The following is a 7,854-nucleotide window of genomic DNA, read 5'->3' as shown; positions in this document are numbered from 1 at the left end:
TGTAAAATATTGCAACCATTGATTTTTATAACAAAAAAAATGGCTATGAAAAATGTTGGAAACCTCTAACCATTAACTTCTATAGTATTCCTTTTTTATTATTATAGAAGTCAATGGTTCTAACATTTGTCCAAATGTATATAACATATGTATAGTCGTGAGTTCAGTTTCTCCAACAAAACTGCATGTAAAAAAAAACAAATTTTAAAAGTCAAGATGTTATCTGACTGATATATGAACTGAATAAAGTGTTAAATCAAGTAAGTAATTTAAAGGGATATTTTACCCAAAGCTGAATATTCTGTCAATATTTACTACATTATTTTTAAATGAGATTTCTTTTTTTCTTTTTTTTTCAGTCAGATAACATTAAAATTTATATATATATATATATATATATATATATATATATATATATATATATATATATATATATATATATATATATATATATATATATATATATATATATATATATATATATATATACATACATACATACATACATGCATTTGAACAAATATTAGAACCATTGACTTCTAGAAAAATAATAATATGGAAGCCAATGGTTACATGTTTCCAACATTTTTTTAACAATCTTCTTTTAATTCAACAGAAGAAAAAGAACTCAAAGGTTTGACAATAATGTAGTAAATAATTTTTGTGAACTGTCCCTTTACTTTGTTCAAAACTCACATGTAACTCAGTTTATAAGTTTTTCAGTCAGAGAACATCTTGATTTTTCCTTTTTTTCCATCCAGTTTTGTTGGAGAAACTGAACTCACAACTAAATATTTGTGAAATATTACAACCATTAATTTCTATAATAGCAAAAAAAAAATAAATTCTATGGAAGCCAATGGTTACAGGTTTCCAACATTTTTCAAACAATCTTCTTTTTTGTCCAACAGAATAAAACAAACTCACAGGTTAAAAAAAACAACGTAATAAATAACAACAGAATTTTCTGGTTGAGTGAACGATCTCTTTAAATGAATTTGTTACTTTACAACTTTAATAAGTTTTTACATTATTCAGTCAGATAAAAACATCTTAATTTTTACTGTTTTACACCCAGTTTTGTAGGAGAACCTGAACTCACAATTATACATGTATTTAATTCATTTAGACAAATATTACAACCATTGTTTTTTATAATAAAAAAATATTAATATGGAATCCAATGGTTACGGATTTTAAACATCTTTTTTTTTTGTCCAAGAAAATAAAAAAAACTCATAGCTTTGAAAATAATGTAGTAAATAATGACTATCCCGAGCTATGAATTAAATAATTAATTTACCACTTCATCCAGTTTTGTCGGAGAGACCGAACTCACAAATATACATATATACGTTTGGACAAATATTACAACCTTTGATTTCTATAATAAATAAAATAAAAAATACTATGGAAGCCAATGGTTACAGTTTTCCAAGATTTTTGAAATTATCTTATTTTTTCCAACAACAACAAAAACAATTATAGTTTAAAAAAATAAAAAACACTGTAGAGAATAATTTGGATTAACCATCTCTTTAAATTAGTCAGTCAATTAACACCGTGTTCAGTTTATAAATTTTTCAGTCAGATAATATTAGAACCCTTGACTTTTGTAGTAATAAAAAAATACTATGGAAGCCAATGGTTACAGGTTTCCAACATTTTTCAAACAATCTTTTTTTTGTGCAACAGAATAAAACAAAATTCACAGGTTTGAAAATAGTGTAGCAAATGACAGAATTTTCAGCTTCAGGTGAATTATCCATTCAAATTACTTAATTACTAAAATATACAATGAAAAATGTTTGAAACCAAATACTATGGAAGTCAATGGTTAAAGGGTTCCAACGTTTTTCGAACATTCTTCTTTTTTGTCCAACAGAAAAAAAAATTCTACTTAATTTACCACTTTGCAAAGTTTATACATTTTTTCAGTCAGATAACATCTTGATTTTTGTTTCTTTTCCATCCAATATTTATTTATTTGGACAAATATTTTTCCTTTTTAATATATATAAAAAGAAAACTTTTTTTCTTTGTTCAACAAAAGAGAAAAACAACTTACAGTTTTGAAAATAATCTAGTAAATAATTTGGGTGAACATTTTTCAGTCAGATAACTTCTTGATTTTTATTATTCTTTTGTTTCTTTTCCCCTGAAAGCTCCATCCAGTTTTGTAGAAGAGACTAAACTCACCTGTTGAACACTAGCAGGCTGTATTTTGCCGTCCGTGACTCAGTACTAGCATTTCACCACATCATGAACACATCATGAACTCAAGTGCATTAAATCAACCACAGCATCATTTAGCTTTGATTCAGGTTACGTTTGGTGTGTTTTGGGAGACTCCGAATGGCTGCGCGTTACCATAATGTATTCAGAAAGCAGGACTGATTGGAGATCTGTCTTCACTCAACTGAAGTCTTCCACAGCTTCAACTACTGAATGTATATAATCTGCTGTTTGCCGAGTTTCACATGTACATTTGTGTGAATAAACGGACCTCATATTGTCCCTGTTTCTTATTTTTTTCTTCCCAGTCTTATTATTGCTGTACTTTAAAACAGTAATTGTGCCGTGTTCGTCGATTCGCATCCATTTTTTCTAGAGTTTGATGACTTTGTAATAAAATGTATGCTAAATATGCTGAATTGGTTGTTTGTTATTGACTCGTAACTTTGTGGTAAATCAGGGTATCTTCCGTTCATTCCAGATCCATTTTTTTTTTTTTTTTTTTGCTCACAAAAAGCGCAAAAACGAGATTTTCGCTCTATTTTAGTTTTTTGGTTTAGGGTAGGAAAACGAATAAACGACTTTAAAATTCATTATACACATGTAGGCGGCACTGAAACACCCATTTTCCTGTGATTGGTCAACCAAATCTGAGCTTGTGACGTCGCTGTCGAAATAACAGTCCTATATATTGGAGGAAATAAAATAAAAACAAATCTACCCTTTGTTATAGCCCCAGGGCCCAATGTGTTCTTATTCTGTTCCTGCTAACAACTATTTGAAAAAACTAAACAATAAAAAACACTAAGTAAACAATATCAATTACCATTAGCTTATTATTATTATTATTATTATTATTATTATTATTATTATTATGGCCTACTGTAGCTCTGAAACAATAATGCAAACCAGGTGCTGCTTGGAAATGGTTATCTTTGCTCAGGATCAGGTGCTACTGTAGGCATATTATTATTATTATTCATTTCTTCATTTTATTTTCGGCTTAGTCCCTTATATTATTATTATTATTAATATTATTATTAATATTAATATTATAAAGGCCTTGCTTGGAAGCAATCATTTATACCACGTTCTGCTCAGGAATGGCCATCTTTCCTCAGCATCAGGTGCACAGCAGCAAGACGTATGGCAGGGGTCACCAAACTTGTTCCTGGAGGGCCGGTGTCCTGCAGATTTTAGCTCCAACCCTAATCAAACACACCTGAATGAGCTAATCAAGGTCTTACTAGATATACTTGAAACACCCAGCCAGGTGTGTTGAGGCAAGTTGGAGCTAAACCCTGCAGGGATACCGGCCCTCCTGGACCAAGATTGGTGACCCCTGACGTATGGCAACGATCTATGATCTTATTTTAATGCTAAATGTGTAATAATACTGCTAATTTATGTTTTTATTTAATTTATGCATCACAAAGAAAGCCTGCTAACTGATCAAATGATAGAATATGTAAACTTAGTTTATGTATATATATATTAGGGTGGGCGGTACACCGGTGTCATAGTCATCACCGGTGTGACATTGCGCCACGACATGGATTTTCTAATACCGTCAATACCGTAATAAATCAATTATGCGCCTTGAACGGCTGCATTTACATCAATAATAGCTAATTCTAAATAATAAGGCATTCAATTTTCTTCAAACGTTCAGTTGTGCTCTGAATACATGTCCTTATACTACAGGGCTCGAAATTGCAACCATTTTGGTCGCATGAGCGCCCGAAATTTAATCCATGCGCCCTCATAATATATTTGGGAGCATTTGTGTGTCTGAATATAATGGTTGTAGTGCAATCTGATTTGATTTTCTCTATAAACTTGCTGAATCGCTCTACCCTGCTGCTGTATTGGTTCATATTAGCTGTCAGTCACTCAACGCTTCCCGCTGTCAGATAACAGGGAGCTTTTGTTACAGCAGGAAATGCAAACGGCGGAAGAGTGAAAAGTGCACAGGTTTGCAAACCTCACCTAAAGTTATAATAATAATAATAATAATAATAATAATAATAATGGCGCAGATGACAGCGATCATGACATGAGGTAAATGTTGATCCACCAGCTGAGATCAATCGAGTGTTTTCGGAGAAGGTGCCCGAATCTCGATGCGTTGCATTCACCGCGTGTTCAGCGCAAATGTCCGCTAAATACAAAATCTAACACTGTACACATCATCGCCAAAGAAACTCACCTTTACTAAGTTTACACTGAAACTACAGCTCATAACAAAGAGCGGTATTGCACTGGTGGTCATCGCGAGAATACTGCTCTGTCTGCTCATAAATTGGTGCGGCTGACTCGCCTGCTTTATTCCACCAACACAGAGAAGTGAAGATCAGCTCATAACGAGACTGAGCATTTACAATGACCCAAACCGAAACTTTTAAAGAGTGATAGAAGTGAGACTTTCTTTTGTCCGTTCTTCCTTGAGATGTATATTATTTTGCTATTGAAAGTAATACCATGATATTATACCGTCACCGTTCAAAAGATGAAAAATACCGTGATATTAATTTTAGGTCATATCGCCCACCCCTTATATATATATATATATATATATATATATATATATATATATATATATATATATATAAATATATAAATTAAATAATAATAATTAAAAGCCTGGGTGCTGAGAGGACTTTTATTTTGACACAAGCTCAGATTTGGTTGGCCAATCAGAAGAAAAAGAGTGTTTCAGCACGCCTACATGTGTATAATGAAAAATCGAGTCCAAATTTTTGTTTTTTGTGAGCAAAAAAAAAACGAAAAACAGTCGTTTTCTTATGGCTCGTTTCCACTGACTGGTACGGTACGGTACGGTTCGGTTTGGTACGGGTCACCTTTATCAGGCTTGCGTTTCCACTAACAAGGGTACCCTTTTGGTGGGCATGGTGTATGACAGAAAGTTTCAGTCGACGTCATTCTAGCTCGAGGAAATGTCTACAGTAAAGCTGTACGGGTCACTTACATATATGAAAAGCACTTCTCACAAAACAGATGCTTCATACACATAAATACTTGTGTAGAAATGTTTATTACTAACTTTTCAATGAACATGAGTTGATTATAACTGCAGATCAAAGACAGTGCGAAACAGCCTACTGTAACGTCTGTAATTATATTAAATAACTAAATAAATTAACATATATGAACACATACAGCCCCTTACAGTCTCCGATATGTTACCAAATACAGAAGAACTACACACAGCAGACATTTCATCAGTATTTAGGTTCAAAACAACAGAAATTATAGCCCACAGTCAGTGAAAACCTCTCATCTGTGTCTGTAATCTTCAGCAGCACATGTAGCCTCTGTTAGACAGTAATTCCGTCATTCCCGGTTCATATTAGTCCAAAAGGTGAAGATAATAAGTTAGTTAAACATGGCATTTTGTTCATGTTTGTTGAAAAATAATGTGCTCCTTTTTTCCCGGCTTCTCCTTTGTTTCTTCGCGCTTCACTCTCGCGTTTGTCAGTGTCTGACAGGATCGGGTTTTAAAAGCACGTCAATAATATAGCGCAGGTTATTATCATCAGCTCAAGAAGTTTGTTATTTCAGATATAATGTTAGACGCGTGCGAGCGCTAGCAAGAAAGCGAAACCGCTCGCGCCTCAGACTGGCTCGTAAAAAACTACGGGGCACTGGGTAAATCTGCTCTTCTTCTTGGCTTTGTGGCTGTTCATCAAGACGACGACAAGGTTTGTTTGAGCCCAGATCGACCATGGCTCGTTATTATATGTATTTATAATTCCGCTAAAATCTCTCGCTGTGTAATTCAAACATGGCGGGTTTTTTGTTTTCATTCTGGCTTGTTGCGTAAGCGAATGACGTATCTCTGTAAACCAATAGCGTTCAGCTGCGCGTGTGGCTCCGCCTTTTGGTCCCCTTTCTCGTGTTTGGTACCCTTTCGAAAGGGTGCCGAAAAAGTGGTACGGTACGGTTCGGTACGCTTTTTGACAGTGGAAACGGCCATAAAAGCGTACCGAACCGTACAGTACCGTACCGTACCACTCAGTGGAAACGGGCCATTAGTTTTCCTTTTTTTTTTTTTTTGAAAACAGGTATGGAATGGATGGAAGATACCCTGATTGTGGTATTGCTGTTGTCTTTATTTTTAATGCAGGGAAAATGCTGTTTAAATCTAAATAACGTGCTTAGGTTCACTTTTAATAAAGGTTTCTGCTTCAGGTAAGATGCAACATTTAATTAAAGCTTCTAAATTTTTATAATATATATATATTTTTTGTTGCGTCTAAAATATTTTTCTTTTACAGCTGTCAACGTAAATACTTGACTCTATGGACCTTTTTGGATATTCACTTTCTATTCTGGTATGTTATGACATTTTTCATCATTTTGTTATATTTACAGGCCCGCAGCCAGCCTGGGGAAAGGAGTTGTTATTTTTTATTTTTTTTATTGACTTTTTTTTGCAGATATTCGCCTCATTTTCTTTTCATTTGAGGTTTAAATCCTGCATTTTAGTGAAATTTTAAGCACATTTTTTCTGGGTTAGCTTGGGTGTTATCATAACTACAGTTTTAATGTACCAAAAACATTTCCTAAAGATTTAAAATAAAGGATTATAAAACAAATACTTATTTATTTATTCATTCATTTTCAACCGCTTTTCCGGGGCCGGGTCGGGGGCGGCAGCAGTCTTAAGGCCCGTGCACACCGGGACTCTTTTTGCTTGCATTTTCCGTCGACATTTATCATGACTATATAAAAGGACAGAACTCCAGACTTCCCTCTCCTTAAACACTTACTCCAGCTCCTCTGGGGGGATCCCAAGGCATTCCCAGGCCAGCCGAGAGACCTAGTCCCTCCAGCGTGTCCTAGGTCTTCCCCGTGGCCTCCTCCCGGTGGGACATGCCTGGAACACCTCCCGAGGTAGGTGTCCAGGAGGCATCTGTAACAGATGCCTGAGCCACCTCAGCTGACTTCTCTCGATATGGAGGAGCAGCAACTCTACTCCGAGCTCTTCCTGGGTGACAGAGCTCCTCACTCTATCTATAAGGATGCCAGGCCTGGGGTTGGGGCTCATATGCGAAGTTGCAAATGCCAGGTGGCCAGGTTTTTTTCCCATGGAACCTGGCCAGGCTTAGCTCGAAGGAGTGACGTGGGACCATCCCATAGGGAGCCGTAAGGGGCTGGTGCATTGTGGATCGGCTGGTGGTCGAAGGTTTAGGACTACGACAACCCGATCGTCGGGCACAGAAACTGGCTCTTGGGAAATGGAATACTTAGTTATACTTATTATTTTTAAAATACAAATCTATCACATGTATCATTATAAAAAGAGCAATCTGTTAAAGTTTTAAATTAAAAACTGTGTCTGCCTGCTGTCAATTATTAGGCAAATAACTAACTGACCAGCACATCCAACTTTCCTTAGTGTGAATGTGGCTATTTTAATAATTAAAAATTAAACCCAAATAATAATAATAACATGGAGCTTCCCGGTTTTTCTAGTCTTTCTTGTAAAGTAGTACATTTGAAAATTCATAGATGACAACAATAGCCTAATTACTATTAAAATCAACTTTTAAATGCTTCAGAACGACCTTTTTATTGATCATTTTTCATTCAAGA

This window comes from Danio aesculapii, chromosome 7 (genome assembly GCF_903798145.1).
Source record: "Danio aesculapii chromosome 7, fDanAes4.1, whole genome shotgun sequence".
Taxonomy (NCBI): domain Eukaryota; kingdom Metazoa; phylum Chordata; class Actinopteri; order Cypriniformes; family Danionidae; genus Danio; species Danio aesculapii.
This window is presented reverse-complemented; position numbering follows the sequence as displayed.